General features: G+C 35.1%; 2 long non-coding RNA genes across 3 annotated transcripts in view; one reads left to right on the top strand and one right to left on the bottom strand.

Moving 5' to 3' along the window:
- The window catches only part of LOC309647490, a 296,216-nt gene extending 291,025 nt beyond the window's left edge, over positions 1-5,191 (top strand). For both annotated transcript variants that reach the window (XR_014256080.1, XR_014256081.1), the window contains one exon: positions 1,295-5,191. This is a non-coding gene — a long non-coding RNA (uncharacterized lncRNA). The remainder of the gene's footprint in view (positions 1-1,294) is intronic.
- LOC309647486 overlaps positions 1-17,571 on the bottom strand; it is a 527,314-nt gene that overhangs the window by 374,006 nt on the left and 135,737 nt on the right. The gene's annotated exons all lie outside the window — the stretch shown is intronic.

The raw sequence follows: 17,571 nt of genomic DNA, 5'->3' as shown, positions 1-17,571 counted from the left end.
AAAGGTAAGAAAGAGATGTTTTTATATATGAGCTCACAGATTGATTTGAACAGTTCCATAGGCAGAAAAATAATAACGTAATTCAGAATGTGTGAAAGCATTGTTTCCATTAGATGTCAATCAACAAACAATGGAGCAAAAGTGGTATGGCTATCAATTAGTGTAAAATGTTCTCAAAGGGCATCAAAGATTCTCTTAAATAAGGGAGCATTTTGATTTTCATTATATTGGAAAGATGACTGAGACCAATCTAAACAGAGTGATAAAAATTTACCTGCAGCAAATCAGAGTTCATTTTAACATAATTGAGCAGGCAGAAATATAATCGTGCTGATAGCATGGGTGGAATGTTTAATAGTTTTTTCAAAGTTTCGGAAGAGAGAGAGAGAAGACCTTTTTATATGTACTGTCATGATCACCATTTACTGTTAATTTGGAGGATGTTCTGTCAGCAAGTGGAACTCCAAAACTCTGTGAATATTAATAATTCTTTGAACAACAGTACCAGCCTTCTGCAAAGAGATTGCAGCATTTCAATACACTATAACCCAGACAAATATATTGAGAAAACTATGTGGCTTATAAAAATAAGTTTGATTGAATGTTAACAGACACTGGAGACTGTCTAAAAATGTTCAGATAGTGTTGAAATATTGGAAGTGGAATCAAATGAATATTTCAGATACACAGGTGGCTGATGAATTAAATGGCTTGCTGAATTTGGTTTCCAAACTGGAAATTATTATTTCTCGAAAAAAAATTTAGCACATGTTAAGTACAAGTATTAGGAAAATTCTTTCTGAGGAACTTCAAAATAGACTATGTATTTTTCTTTAAAAATGAAATAATTCTGTACTGTTCATCATCTTAGAAAAATGGTGAATATTTCAAAACAATCTGTGGCAGACCAGAGTAGGAATTATACTTTCTGGCTTCCCTTTCTAAATCTAAATTGTTTAAGATTTAAAAAAGAAAAAAAAACTTCAGAAGAAAGATTTCTGAAATATTTCACAATGTTTTTTCTTCATCAGAATATTATACAACTTATATTCAGATTTCTTGATGCTTTAAGTGGAATGAAGATATATTTTAAGCAATAATTAGATGTGTATAAAATTTTTATAGACTTCATGCAAATAAGATCACATATCTTTGACTCTTACAGGAATTATGCAAAGTTGGCTTTGTCATAGAACTTGACCAATAATGCTCTTTCCTTCTGAGAGCTATTGCGTGTTGTCTTGACCAATCTCTACATCAGCACATAATGTTCACTGTCTACTTTGTGTTGCAGAAGAATGCCATTCCCTACCACAAAGGCAGAAGAGAGAGTCAGTGGTTGGAACTGAGGATTATCAAGTAGAAATTGGTAACCAATTTATCTAGCCTGAAAGGCTGTCTGTTCCTAGAGGAAAAAATTGCAACATCAGTTTGAACAGGGATAATACAGTATTTTTCAAAACTCAATCATAAAAATTTTGCACAGACTTCACGTATTACCCTGTTTAAATTTCCAGCTGTTAATTATAAGCTTAAAATCTTCTGCCTTGTTTTTGGTTTTATGCAATGATGGCTCTTTTGGGGCCTGTGTACTGGAATTAACATGTTATTGTATGAAAACAATACTTTATTATTCAAGATAACCAATTTGAAAAATGTTAACATGAAATTATTTGCAAAGCTCCTTGCTTATTAGTGGTCATTCATAGGGAAATATTTCCCTACCTGTCTATATAACCTGCAACTCCAATTACCATTTCAATAATGTTAGGCTTTTGGTCCAACAATTAAAATTTTGGCAGCATTTGCTGTTATGGACTGAATTGTGTTCCCTGATAATTCATATGTTAAAGTCTTAACCCCCAGTGGAAATGTATTTGAAGGTAGGGTCTTTAAAGACAGAATTAAGATTAAATGCTGTAATAAGGGTGGGGCCCTAATCTGATAGGACTGGCATCCTTATAAGAAGAGAGACACCAGGGGTGTGAGCACATGGAGAAAAGTCCATATGAGGACACCTAGAGAAGGCAGGCTTCTGTAAGCCAAGGGGCGAGGCCTCAGGAGAAACCAAACCTGCCAACACCTTGATCCTTGACTTCTAGTCTCTAGAACTTTGAGGAAATAAATTTCCTGCAGTTTAAGCATCCCAGACTGTGTTATTTTGTTATGGTAGCCCTAGCAGACTGATACATGTCCCAACAAGTGCTACCATATTTTCTGTTAATTAGATTTCTTTCTATCATATGTTTGTTTTATATAAATAAAGAATACGTGAGGAGAAATAGTTCTTATTCATTATAATAGATATACCCAAGTGTAAAATGGGGATACACAAACCAAACAAAGTGGGCTATTCCCATACTTAATAATTAGATGTTTTATCTCAATCTGGGTAAAATATAATTGTTTTCAAATTGATCTTCTTCAATTACCTCTTTTATTTCCTTAACCAGGTGCTACAGAATCAAAATCTATTTTCCAGGACTGCATTTCCCCATCACATGGACTGAATTCACAAGACGTCTTGAGCGTCTCGTGCATAAAAATTACCAAAAATGATCCTGAGTCTTGTTCACTTTATATCTCCATCATAGAGTGTACTTCAAGCAATTTCCCTTGGTATTCATATATAGGATTTGTTATTTGTTAGCTAGTTGGAGGAATCTTCATATTTCTCTCTATGTCCATGTAATTTCATTTCATAGCACAAAAATATAAATAAAGGAAAGAACTTTTAAAAATATATAGTACACAAGGTGTGCTGAATTGGGTGAGTGGGATTGACATGTATACACTGATGTGTATAAAATTGATGACTAATAAGAACCTGCTGTATAAAAAAATAAATAAAATAAAATTCAAAAATTAAAAAAATATATATATAGTACACAAGAAAGTAGACTACAGAAATAGCTACTTCCCAATCCCATTGACGCCCCTCAATCCCATTCCCCCATATCTGGTCCCAAAGCAGGTTACTCTGAAGTGAATGGCATTTCTCCTCTTAAATGGAAGTTGTCGATAATGGGGTTTGTATTAAATGTTCCTTTTGTGTGAAAACTTGGCTAGGCCTTACCCTCCAATATGATCTTGTTCTAGAGCAGGAGTTGACAAACTGCCCTGCAGACCATATCTGGCCTGCTGCCTTTTTCTGTAAAGAGGGTTTAACTGGAACACAACCGAGCCATTCTTTTTTGTTTTGTGTAGGGCTGCTTTCTCCGTATAATAGCAGAGTTGAGTGAATGTAACAGAGACTTGGGCCCCGCAAAGCCTAAAATACATACCCTATGGTCCTTAAAATGAAAGTTTGCAGCCCCCTGTCGTATGGTATGTAAGGGGACTAGAAAGGAGTTGGAGGAACAGGATTGGGTCTCAAGGCATCATTCAAAGAAAAAGGCTAGACGACATTTGCAAATGACTTGGATAGCATGCCACTAGACTGCATCTGAATATTCAGGGCCTGCTTCCCATTGGCCTTTTAATCCCGAGATTCCCATAATCCTGGTAGTGGTTTATTTCCTCTGAACACCCAGTCTGCAGAGAGGGGTTTAATTTTAATTTTTATTAGCTTAAGGATTTTGTCTCATTAGAGAGTAAGAAATTATTAACTTGCCATTAAAACAATTTGAGTTCTTATTGAAAGTGCTTTTAAACTCAAATCTGAGTCTAACCTAGACAATATGAGTATCTGAACCTCAATAAGTATGATTCTAAGTTTTTCCTTCACAAAATAATAGGATTATAACAATACATTTTAGAAAATTCACCTTACATAGGCTAACACTTGCTCCCACTTTGTAACTTTTCAAGGGACACACAGTCAAACAAAATTTTAAGAAGCTTCTTAGAAACCTACTGAATAAACTGAATGTAGGAAATGTAGGAGAGTGGTTAGAAGGCCGGGAAGGAAGCCAAGACTTTTGGATATTAGACAAATTAAGTCACATTCAAATGAACTTGAGTTGTATGCATTTTTTTCTACTACCTGCAATGCCAGCCTCCTTTTCATGCCTGAAGTATGAATTTTGCATGCTATAAAGTTTAGAAAGAAAATCTACCCAAAGTGAAGGGCACTGAACATTAGTTCATAAAATGGTCTGAAAATCTCCTATCCTTACCGAGCACAAACCAAGCAGTGCGTAAATCTATTTCAGTCCTGCAGAGCTAATTAATGCGCTACAAATTGGCAATCCAAATTGTTAACTCAGTCTACCAGAAGTCTGGAGTTTGTTTTGTGTTATCTTTTGTTGTGGTTGTTTTTTACCTGCTTAAACTTAAACACTTACTAATAAATCTGTAGCAATCTGGAAAGATGGTAGTAGTGGTGGCATAGTTTTTAAATCTACATAAATTGTACCTAAAAACAGACAACCATTAGAACAGCAAAAACTGAAGCCTAGAGTCAACATGTACAACAAAGTTAGGCAAAATGTATGACAGCAAACCCCAAATTTGATTGGACTGAAATAAACCATTGACAGTAGCAAAACTCACAAGGAATCAGAAAATGAACAGGAAGAGTCAAAGAAAAGGCAACATAACTACAACCACTCTGAAACTGAAGAAAAAACTACGCACTGGAAACCTCAGTGAGCCAATCAGAGAAGAGTAACAGAAACTGAGAGGGAGGTGGACAATCATCAGTTCACAGCTGATTGTAAGGACCCATAAGAGGTCAAATGGGGCTTCCCTGGTGGTGCAGTGGTTGAGAATCTGCCTGCTAATGCAGGGGACACGGGTTTGAGCCCTGGTCTGGGAAGATCCCACATGCCGCGGAGCAACTAGGCCCATGAGCCACAACTACTGAGCCTGCGCGTCCGGAGCCTGTGCTCCGCAACAAGAGAGGCCGCGATAGTGAGAGGCCCGCGCACCGCGATGAAGAGTGGCCCACCGCTTGCCGCAACTGGAGAAAGCCCTCACACAGAAACGAAGACCCAACACAGCCAAAAATAAATATGAAATAAATAAATAAATTAATTAATTAATTAAAAAGATTATTATAAAAAAAATAGAACAAAGGAATATCAGGGAAAAACAAGAGGTTTTACCTAAAATTGGGAGGGAAGAAGCCAGAATAATTCAGAAGTTATAGAGTCATAATGTTATTACCTGTGATTATATCAGAAGAGAAATATTAAGAGCTATGAAGCTAGGAAAACTATTCTAGTTCATTTTCCTCCTAAAATTACCACACACACACACACACAAAAAAGTCACCTAAAAAGGAAAAAAGGCAAATATTGCTGTTGAATCCCATACAAAATTACATTAGGAAAAAAGAATCTAAGAAGCAGAATAGTCATACTATGGAAATGAAGGCAATCCAGAAAGAATACCCATTAGCCGGTGAAAACAGTAATCTAATAATTTATAAAGCATTAAAAGCAAGTTCCAAAAATAATAATAATACAAGCAATGAAGGAATAACATAAGCTAGAAACAAAACTCAACTCTAAGGCAAATAAAGAAAAGAAGATTTGAAAAGGGCAGGTTACCTAGAAACAGAGCCTAAGACAGAGATTTCTATGTATGTGATTTTATTGCGAACGTGTTCTTTAGAAGAAACAAAATCTATGAGGGAGTGAGGGGAGCTGGGGAGGAAAGGAGACCAATCTGAGAGAGAATGTGGTCTCAGGGCAAGCCTCGCCTTGGTCTAGTCCAAGGTGTGCAAGAGGAAGGGTACTGAGAAGGGTGTATGCACAGCAGAGCTGCCTCTACCTTCAGGCAAGAGGCCCAGTCTTTCGTGCCCCACATCAGACAGTCAGGAGCTGCTGGCCATTCCCCAAGAAGTATGTGACCTTCCAGCAAGATGGTCTCCATCAGCTAAGAGCAATCTTCTGGAGAAAATAACAGTTGTGAGTTTTTAGTAGCCAACATTCATAGCACCAGGGGATGGGTGCACCTGCTTCTTAAAAGACATCCAGCGTCTACTCTAAAGTTAGTTGTAAGAAAAGACTATCGGGTTGATATTATTTTTTGACAATAACACTTTACTCCAGAGGATAGTGGAATGACATATTTAAGATACTCAAAGAAAATAAGATTTGATAGCCAGACAAAATGTTCTTCAAGTTCAAAGGCTCCTAAGAAACTGTTACGAACATAAAGAAAGATAGAGAATATTGTTCCAATGAGCACTTCCTAGTATATCTGAGCAAGAATTTCACAAAACCAAAACGACTGGAGGGATATCAGTATTATATACATGTGGCAAGATCAAATGATGGCTATAAGGGAAAAAGTATTACAGATAATAGTACCATGTAAAACGTAGATACAGTAGAACAATCTGTGGAATGAAGAGAATGTATGGAAAGAACAATTTTACCAATTAGGATTTTAAAATATATTATTTCAAAGAAGGAAGGTTGAGGAAAGAAAACATTACTAACTAATAAAAATATTGTACAGAAGAAGAAAAAAAAACACAAGAGCTTATAAAAGAGAACCAATGGTAATATATAGGTAAACAGACTAAAATGCAAATATATATGTGTGTATTACAAACATATATTTTTATACATATGGGTGTGTGTATTAAAGTACATATACATGTTTGTGTGAATATCTATATATATAAATATATATATATGTTTGTATGTGTATACATAAAATACTCTAGAGGTCAAAAATTTTGATAATATCAATAAATTTAAATTGATTTTATTAAACTATTAAGAAAAATACTTCAAATAGGATAACAAACAAATGTAACACTGCACTGTAAACAAGGGACACATCTAAAACAAAGAGACTCAAAATGGTTAAAAATGAAAGTATAGACACAGATATAAGAGACCAAAGGAAATAAAAAGGAAACAGAGGATGTCAATCTTGGTATCTGACAAAGTAGATTTCAGACCAAAAGGCATTAAAAGAAACAAATAAGCTACTGAAAATGATATATTTAAGAATTATTAATATTTATGTAACTTAGAGCAACAATATACATTAAAGCAGAAAACAGATGCAAGGAAACGAACATTATACACCTCTCTCAATACAAGACAATCAAATGGAAAATATTAGTGAGTAGACAGAAGATTTTAAAAATATATTACATAGAAATTTATAAAATTATGAACCTCAAAAATAGAAACTATACCTTTTTAAAAGCACATGGAATACTTGCAAATACTGACCTTTCCTTTGTCCACAAATAAAGCCTTAATAAATTCCAAAGAATTGGAAGAATATGAACATAATTAATATCAAGAAACAAAAGAGCCCTTTTCACACCAAAAATTTGAAACATGCTATTGAACAATTATTGTATAAAACACAAAATTCAAAACCAAAATGCCAAAATACTTGAAAACAATAGTGGAAAAATATCAGACTCTCTGGAATATAGCTTAAATAGTTATCTGAGAAATTGCATAACATTTAATACCTATATAAAAAAAAATGAAAATATATCAGTTGGGACTTCCCTGGCGGTTCAGTGGTTGACTCTGTGCTTCCACTTCATGGGGCACGGGTTTGAGTCCTGGCTGGGGAACTAAGATCCTGCATGCCACATGGCACGGCCAAAAAATATATATATCTATATATCAATTAATAAATAAGTTACAAATAAAAATTTTGATTAATTCCAACTCAAAAACCTAAAAAGAAAAACATAGTAAGCCAAAAGAAAGTATACTTTAGGAATCATTAAAGAAAAACAGAATTTAATAAGTTAGAAAATAGTCATAAACCTAAAAATGGCAACATAATATATAAATATCTTTTAAATATTTTTCATACATTTTTTCATATTTTAGAAAATAAAGTCAAACTTTAAAAAATCAGCATAATATGTGAATTGTTAGTAAAATTAAATAAACAACTATGCAAATAAATGTGAAAGTGTAGATGAATTAATACTTTTCTACAAAAATACAACCTGTTAAATTTAGCTCTAGTAGAGACAGAGATTCTAAACAGACTAATTGCTACAGAAGAAATAGAAATTTTACTGAACCTTTAAAGATCAGATAATCCTAATGCTACTTAAACTATTCCAGAATACAGAAATGAAGAAAACTTCCTATTTTCTTTTATGAAGAAACACCCTGAAAGAGATTTCAACAAAAAAGATGAAAAATAATACAACCCAAACTCACATATGAGCATCAATGCAAAAATATTAAATTAAAAAAATAGCAAACAGGACTAAATGATCTATTTGAAAAATTGTGGGTTTTTATTCCACAATTGCAAGGGAGATGCTACATAAGGCAATTCATTAATACTAACTACTCATTGTTTTAGGTCTAAGGAGAAAAATCATTATATATTGCCATACATTCTGAGAGATTTTTTAAAAGTCAATTCCCCTTTCTGTTGAAAACATTCATTAAAGGAGGAACTGATGGATTTTATTTGCTCTCTTCGTCTCTGTCTTACTTGTCTGTCTATATCTCATTCTCTATCCTTCTCTCTCTCTCTCCACATACACCCAAATATACACACATATTGCATACATATATATACACATATATTACATGTATTTATTTATTCATATTTGTATGTGTGTGTATATATGTCAAAACCAACAGTGTATCTCAAAAGCGACTTTCCTGTTAAAGTCAGGATGAAGAAGAAAATACACCCATAACATCCACACTATTTAATATTGTATTGAAGGGATCAGCAAATGCAATTGACAAGAAAAAGAAATTAACTGCATTAAAATTGGAAAGGATGAGGTAGAACTATCTCAATTTTCCAAAGATTTGTTCAATATTGGGAAACCCAAAATAATCAGTGGTAAAATTACTATAATGATATGAGATTTAAAAATAAAACCGCAGGTTAGAAATCATCAAACAAAAACTAGTAATCTTTTATACATAATCGAAAACTAATTAGAAGATGTAATGAAAATCAGACATCATTTTTGAGGCTCGTAAAAATTTAAAAGAATTAAAAACTATATTACTCACTCTTGAAAAAATCAAAAGTGGAGTTGACAAAAAGGAAAAAGGAAAATTCTCACTGGAGAATGCTAGGGCAACAACTCATTATTTTGGAAATTGTTTTATAAAAAAATGGTAGTGGCAGAGGCAATTACTCAAGCATTTATCCTGCCTGTAAGAATTATCCCACAGGGTAACCAAATAGATGATAAGGAATATTTTACCTTTATAGAGTTCTCCACTTAAAAAAAATGAACGATATCTACTCTCCTGTACATGATGAATCATTTTTTTCTTTCTGTGTTCAATATTTTACTTTTTGGCTTTAAGCAGATAGATTATGATGAGTTTAGGTGCAGATCTCTTTGTATTTATCCTACTTGGAATTTTGTTAAGATTTTGGATGTAAATAATAATATTTTTCATCAAACTTGGGAAGTTTTTGGACATTGTTTTCACTCTTTTCTCTCTTTTCTGTCTGCCTGGGACTTCCACCATCCATACGTTGGTTTGTTTGACCATATCCCATAGGACTGTGAGACTCTGTTCATTTTTTCTTTAGTGTTTTTTTTCTCTCTTCAAGTTTATTGATTTTTTTTTCTGGCATCTTAAAACTACTGTTGAGACCATCTGTTGAATTTTCATTTCAGTTATTGTGCTTTTCAACTCTAAAATTTCTATTTGGTTCTTTTTATAGTTTATCTTTATTGATTCTCTACTTGTTAAGCCATTGTCACCATAGTTTCCTTTAATTCTCTGAACATATTTTAAATGGCTGCTTTGGAGTCTTTACTAAATACAACTTTAGGTCCATGCAGAGTCAGTATGTATATTGTCTGCTTTCTCGCCTGCCCCTTGGTGTGTCTGATAATGTTTGATGAAAAACTGGACACTTTACATAATACTTTATATTAATCCTTGGTCTTGTTTTTATTTTTTCTGAGGTTTGATATTTCCCCTTTCTTCTTTTATACCTTCCTTCCTCCCTCTCTCCCTCTCCTCCTCTCCCTCCCTCCCTCCTTCCTTCACTCCCTTCCTTCCTTCCTTCCTTCCTTCCAGACTTAATCTTTGGCATTTGTCTCTCTTGTGGTGTTTGGCTGCTGATGTCGCTACACCATTTTGAAAAATCATTTATATTTTCAAGTCTGATATCCTATAGCTCAACCTTCTGTCTGAATAACCAAGTGGTCAGTCAATGATTTGGGCAGAGTTTACATTTCAACACCTTGCACTCATGAGCCTTCCACTCCTTGTAGATCAATCTGTGTGGAGTCTGGTGAGTACATTAAAATTTTCACCCAGTTTTTAAGTCTGTCTTGGTTTTATTTTTCCCCGACCTTTCTAGGATCTCCTCCACGTATGTGTGTAGTATTTCAATCTGCCAGGGATGTATGAAGAGCTTATCTCAGCACTTCCATTTCTCCCTCATTTTCAGGATATCTTGGGACCACAACTGCAACTAGCAAAGTTGCGCAACTGTGAATTTTTCCCATTCATTTCCTAACAAGTTCATCATATTTAGTTGTCAAAGTCTGGGCTCCAAATATAGCCCCTTCTCTCTGGCAGCAAATTTGTTACTTTTCATGGCCAGACCCACACTGGAAAGCTACAGTTCTCACAAATCAACACTAGGAAGAGATGAGAGCAGCTGCAGGCAAGAACACATGCTCCTGCTGTTCTTATGTGAAGCCCTAGCAGTTATTAAAGAATGAATGCTTCTCAATTTGTTGTTTGCATTTCATTTATTCCCACAGCTTGAAATTATTGTTTTTGACAACTTACTCAATTTTATACGGGTTTTTCCTTGCTTTTTTTCCAAAAACGATTTGCCAGTCCCTTTATTCTTCCATAATCAGAATTACTTAGTTTTTAAATTTATTTATTTTTAGGTGTGATAATAATATTGTGGGTATTTATCACCATGAGATACATAGTGAAATATTTATGATAAAATTATATGATGATAATATTTGCTTTAAAATAATTTGTATCTCAAAGAATAGATGGAGATATAGATGAAACAAGACTGGATGTGAGTTAATAGTTGTAGAAGCAGGGTAATGGGTACCTGGAGATTCATCGCAGTTTTCTCTAGTTTTGTGTATATGTGAAATTATTCATAATAAAATCTTAAATGAGAGAAAAATAAACGTTTGGAATCCTCTTAGTTATGTGCAGCATCAGAAATAAAATGAGACAAATAACTTGTTCTGATGCAGTGTATTATAACGAAGGTCTACACAGGTAACTCCAATTCTCTTAACATATTAATCCAAACTCCTTTGAAAGGCAAGGTACCAGCCTACTGAGATTGCAATAGAGATGACTACCATCTCTATATTTGCTTTTTTCTTTATCAAAAATTATATAATAAAAAATGACAGCTTTACATTTATCGAGTGCTTACTTTTGCCCAGTACTATATTTAGCATTTGGCCTACCTTGCCAAGAGTCAATGCTTGGCGTTCAGAAATTCTGATAGACCTGTGGTTATTTCCTGCTCTTCTGTCTCTTGAAGTTTAGAGAGAAAAAAGTAGCAGAAGATTAAAAACAATAAATTTGATCAAAATTGTGAAGGGAGGGTCCAAGCACAGCCTGACATCTCCCCTGTGTTCCCAAGAACCACCCTGTGCTTTGTACAGGAAGTGCTGGTAAACTCACAAATCGCATAGCATGAAGAGAGTCAGAGCACGGGCAGTGGGTGTTTCCTCTGTATTAGGTATATGTAAACTATTCTTGAAACGGCTTAGTTATGCATGTCTCAGTGACCATCAGGCATGCTACCAACTTCCTGTGTTCAGACCCCACAAGAGTCCTGGTACTGTAGCACTAAGTGGGATTCATGGGGCCATATTGCCTGTCTGGGCTGCCGAATGGATCCATTAGCCATGGGGCACCACTGTGTTGCAAGGGACTGATTCTGTATACTTTCTCTCCTCTGGCTATGAGTAAATGCTGGGCTACTTCAGCCCACTGTACATGTTTTCTGTTCTCAGCGACCTTGACCTGGTAGGTAAGTCCCACCCAGGGTGTCTTCCCTGGTTGGGACTTCCCTACTTTTTGACCCTGGCCTCACTCATGTTATAGTCTATATTGTGGCACAGCCTGACCACCTAGTGAAACAGTAATCTTACATTATATGTTTGGTATCACTTAAGGATGCTTTGGGGAACTTTGAACTGCTATAGATTGGGACAAGTGAATAAGGTAAAGAAAATATTCTAAATGACTAGAGTAGGGGTCCTGGGATTGCTGCAACTCCCTAGGAGTCTTCTGGATTTGGAGGACTTTTCCAAAATCAGGACCCTAGAAAAAAATTTATAGACAGATACAGGCCCTCAAGGTCTATCTCTGACTCACTCTATACATCTAGCTTAATCGTGGGAAACTGCACCTCCAATATAAGCCATGGTATCCTGGTATGATGTAGACATTGCATGTAAATGAAACAATGAGCTATTAGCTGAGCTCAGGGCTTTCAGCACCTACAGTGGGGATGGCCAGAGAATGAGGGGACAGCTCCCATGACCACTGATTCATGAGGCAGTTCAATTTTCACCTTTATCAAAAAGGATTCTGCTCTTTCAAAAGTTCTGAATCTCTTACAGTGACTTTGGACATAGACATCTTTGAAAATCTCTCTGCTGACACAGAACATGATTCATCAGTCTATATAAGGACACACTGTCATCTTCATGTGAGTATTTTGACTTACAGTTTGACAGCTAATATATTATGGAGCCATTTCAACATTATTGCCTCTGCTCATACAGACCTGGGAACTTGTCCATGAAGTACTCAGTTGGATGAGGATATGCCTTTGTGTACCCGACAAGGTCCTTCTAAAGAATCATGACTGAAAGCATAATGTGAATGGAAAAGTAAGGCAGGAAAAGGACTAGACTTATCTGATAAGGGACATTAGAAACTAAACCTTTTCCCTGTATGACTGCCTTTGTCATATTTCACCGAATGAACAAACTATCTAATAGCCTTGATCATCAATCATGTGATTTCTGGACTTCAGATGAGAAAACAGGGAGGGAAGTAAATGGAATTCAGACCTGCACAAATTCCTCAATAAATATACAATCTTCTGCATTTATTTAACCTGGCAACCTGACCCACTGAAATTTTATTTTGTTTTTCTTTTCTTTAGTGGTAGAAGAGGATTTTTCTTTAACTTCATAGTAATGGGGAATGATATCCTTATCACCTGAGCTTGTGAATTTAAGATTTAATGATCTTTATTCTTTGAAAGGGAGATTATTTTGTTTCTGCTTGTATAATCATCCCAACTCCTGCATTCTTGACTAAGGCCCAACTGAAAAATTTAGTGTTAGTTCTTATTTTTTGGTGTACCCTTTGGGTTAGCAGATGCTGTCCAGGAGAAATGAGAGGGCATTCGTAGCAATGTGAAACCATTTTCTTTGCACACTGCCAAACAGGCATTATTGCATAAAAGATTCAAGAGGGATGGATGATGGAAAGCATTTACTTTGCTTTTTAAGCTCTGCTATTTTCATCATAGTAGCATATGAATTGCAGTTTGGAATATGGGGAACTTCTGGTATAAGCATACTATGTATTTTCTTTGGAGTTTACTTTCAGCTATTTGAATTTAATGCACCAAACTCTGTTTCTTTGATTCTTTGCTCAAACAACACCTCAGTGAGGCTACCTGGTAAACTTGATCCCCTTACCCTGCTCTCATTTTTTTCTCCATAGCCTTTGTTGCCTTTTAAAAGATATATAGTTTACACTGATTTTAGTTTTATTGTTTGTCATTTATTTTCTGCTACTCTGCCAGAATGTAAATGTCAGGTAGGCAAGGATATTTGTCTGTTGCTCTCTGTTGTTACCTTAAGTCCACGAGAAAAAAAAAAATTCAGGCACGAAGTTGGTATTCAAAAATAAGTTTTCAATTATTGAAAACATCTATGATACAAACAGCACAAAGATGATTTTCTGTTGTTCCAGACTTGGTTGGTTTTACATAATAAATATATAAAAACCACCAAATTTCAAAGTCTAGTTAGTCTAACGCCATTAGATTTCCTTAGTCCTTCTGAATCATGCTAGTTTATTCAGAGCACATGCAATTAATATGGCTTACATACCAGATAAATTATTCTTCTGGGAATTCTCAACTTGTCCTTTCTTTGATGAATTTAATTATTTTTAATTCTTTTTCAAGTCCATTTTTAAAAAGTCTCTAAACAATAATCATATATGAACTTTTTTCCTATTTTTGTATTCTGTTACATCTGAGAAACTTAAAATATGTTCATGGATGTATTTGTCTGTGTGTGTGTGTGTGTGTGTGTGTGTGTGCATTTTACAATGTAACCTCTAAGAATTCCTTTTTGGAAGAAATACTAAATATTGGATGTTTTATATTAAGTATACAAACACCGTATGACTCTATTTTCCTGGTTAGTATTGGACTGTCTTTCTCAGCCACTTTGGAGACTGATTCAGGAAACAGCAGTGATAGCTTTGAATTACTCTATAATCTCATCCTGTTTTGATCCAAATTCCCTAAGTCTTCAATATCAGTCTCTAATGGCTTCTTTCTCCCAACAATAATTTAGACTCTATCCTCAAAATTGTCTCAATAATGTTTTGGATATCCACAGTGTCCTGGGACAATGTACTTAAGAACAAATCTAACCTTGTTCCCTGACTCTGCCTTACTAGTTAAGATGCCTTGTCACTGCTTCCTTGGGGAAGATTGTTACCATTGCCTGCTACGCATCCCATAGTATGTGGGGAGAAAGAGAGTGGATCGCTCTTTTTAAATACAAGGTGATATTTTACTATCTGGGTCCCAGAACTACCTGGGCTTATAGTCTCCAGACACTTTAATGAACACAGCTGGTTTAAAAAGCAACCCATCATGTTAGTGTGGGAATGTGGAGTAGCAGTAAGTCTCACTGAGTCACCTCCATCTTTCTCATCTATCTTTTGTACTCTTTTCATGTACCCAAAGTTGCTAAATTTTGTATTTTATTCTTCAGGAAAGAGCAAAAGTACCATATATATCTTTTGGGTCACCATTTTGTAGCAGTTGCAAAAACAGCCATCTAACTTGAGCTTAATTAGGGCACTAGAAACTCTACCATGGGCACTCCTGCTTATGAAGAAGCTTGCACAGTTAATACACCCAACAATAGTCCTGAACACCAAGAAATACTTATTTGGTTACCTGTTACTTGACAGACATTGTGCTAGACCTTTAGTGGTACCAAGAATGAATTAGCCATGGTCATTGCTCATGAAGATGGTGTAACATAAAATAAGAAAAGTAGTTACTAATAAGGCTGAATGGATATCAGGTTTCTTAACTGAACCCAAGAGTAGTGGTTAGGCCTTTTAAAACAAAATAAAAATCAAATGGAAGGCAAAGAAGTATGATTCTAAAAACTTAAGAACTTTCTCAATTTTTTTTTTTTTTTCTGAGTGGTTTTGAAGTAATATCAGAAGCTGCAGAGTAAGGCAGAAAATGTCAGGTTGATATGTGACAGGCTGAAAAAGCCCTCAATGTTTCTTCACAATCAGTCATTGAAAACACGAAATAGCCTGAGGCCATCTTTTAAAGCAGCAATAATTTAACTGAAATTGATCACTTAAGGAAGACAAAGTATTACTGAGCTCAAATGTGTCTATCCACACTTGCTGAACTATCTCAAACAAAATCCACAAAGGCAAAGGATGAAACTGCAATTGATATATACACAATCCACAGTCACATAAATCTTCGGTCAATCCAGAGACAAAGAACAGACTATTTCACAGTTCTCTAAATTATTTAAGTATCAACCTGGAAAGGAAGTAAAGGACTGGCAAAGTTTTTTATGTGTAAAAACAATTATTTAAGAAAGAAAATTTTAAAAGGGGTTATGAAATTAATATTAGCCATTAAGAACACTCAGTTAAAATGTCATTGTTAGTTGATTAATAAAAGTGGTATGAAAAGGGCATGAATCTATGTTTGTGAAGGTGGCATTACTCTCATTATGGTTGCTATTGTTTATTTGTCAGAAACACAACTAATTAAAAAAATGCCTTGAAAATGTGTTAGCTGAGGCAACTTTAAGACTTAAAGAACAAAGTATAGCATTATGCAATATAAGTTTTAAAAATAAAAACCATTCAACATAAATTATCTTTCAAACCATAAAGAACAGTCAGTATTGGTAGGTGAATGAAGAAATTCTTCTCAAGGCACAAGCATGACTGATATTTCTTCAGAATTCTCAGGTATGTCACAAAAAGAAGCTCTGATGGGCAGGGTGAGCTTTAAGTCAAGAACTGAGATAAATATGCTCAAGAAAACTCTTACTGATGCTCCCAAATTAAATAATAGTTCTATGAAAAGTGTGTAGATTATTCAACGGACAAAAACTCAAACATAAAAAGACAGTGCAAGATGCGTAAGTCAAAATCACCTGACCAAGATGGGGCTGCATGCTTTATATCATTTTTGTCTGTCTTTCATAATTGGTATTTTTAATTCTAAAGTCAAGTCAGGTTTCAGATTACATTGTCAAAATTTCAGAGCCACCTCCCCAGTGTGTTAGGAGGAACTAATTATAGAGCTGTGTGCAGAGGAATCAGAGGTTCCACCTGGTCCTGCAAAAGGTCCACTTGTCCTTGGGTCTTGTCCCCACCACCTGAAGCAATGGGTTGGTGGAGGAATGGTCAAGATTGGTGGAAAATATCTTGTGGGTTGCATTTAGGAAGAACAACAACATCAGCAATACTCACAAACCTTAAGAAATAGGTTACAAGAGCAGATAGGTAAGTGGTAGTGTATACCCGCTCCATTATCAAACCATGGAGGAAAATGAATCTCCCAACCAAAGGTCAAACAGCAAGTGCTTATTACTCCTATGAACAAACTTTGTGCTAACCACTTCGTATACAGTATCTCACTTAATTTAAATCAATAAGCCTTGTCTCTTTGTAATTCTACATTAAAATAGCCCTATTCTTTTAAGTTTCACCATGGCAAACGTCTGATTCATGGTTGGATGTTATACTGTTCAATGCTCTCTAAAAGGACTAAAAGGGTCTTATGACCCGTCTAGAAGGATGCATTAGACAACTCTCAACTATCTCTTTGGACAACCAATGGAATTTTAATATTGTACAAAAACAGGTTGTACTTTTTAATGAAAGGGAGCCTTAAAAACTAAATATCAGTCAGAATCCTAGAACAGCCTCGGTGACATGGAAAGTCCTCAGAATCATGATGACATCTCCCTCATTAGCTGTCAGAACATCACCAAGTGTCACTTGAGAGTCTTTTCTCCTTTTAAAAAAGAATAATGTAGAAACAGCATCATTACGAAGGGTTCAATAAATTACTTTTTCTAAAATTTTATATCATGAAAGACTCAGAATTTTTCATCTCACTAAAATAAAAAAAATCAGTAATATTTTTAAAGCTGTCTTTGTTTTGCTGAGATCTGTAGAGGGAACGTCTGGAGTGGGCGAGGAGGAGGAAACAAAGAATAATGCTGTCTGGCTTCATCACCTGTCTAAAGAAGCACAGCAACAACTGGTCAAAGGGAATAAAAAACATTGTATGGAAGTTCCTAGGATATCTCTCAAAAAAGTTGCCCGTGATATATGGACAACAGGAAATACGATATGAACGAAA

The sequence above is a fragment of the Balaenoptera physalus genome (genome assembly GCF_965194825.1).
Source record: "Balaenoptera physalus genome assembly, chromosome: 18".
Taxonomy (NCBI): Eukaryota; Metazoa; Chordata; class Mammalia; order Artiodactyla; family Balaenopteridae; genus Balaenoptera; species Balaenoptera physalus.
Note: the sequence above shows the minus strand (reverse complement) of the source record. Positions and strands in the feature narration are given on the sequence as shown.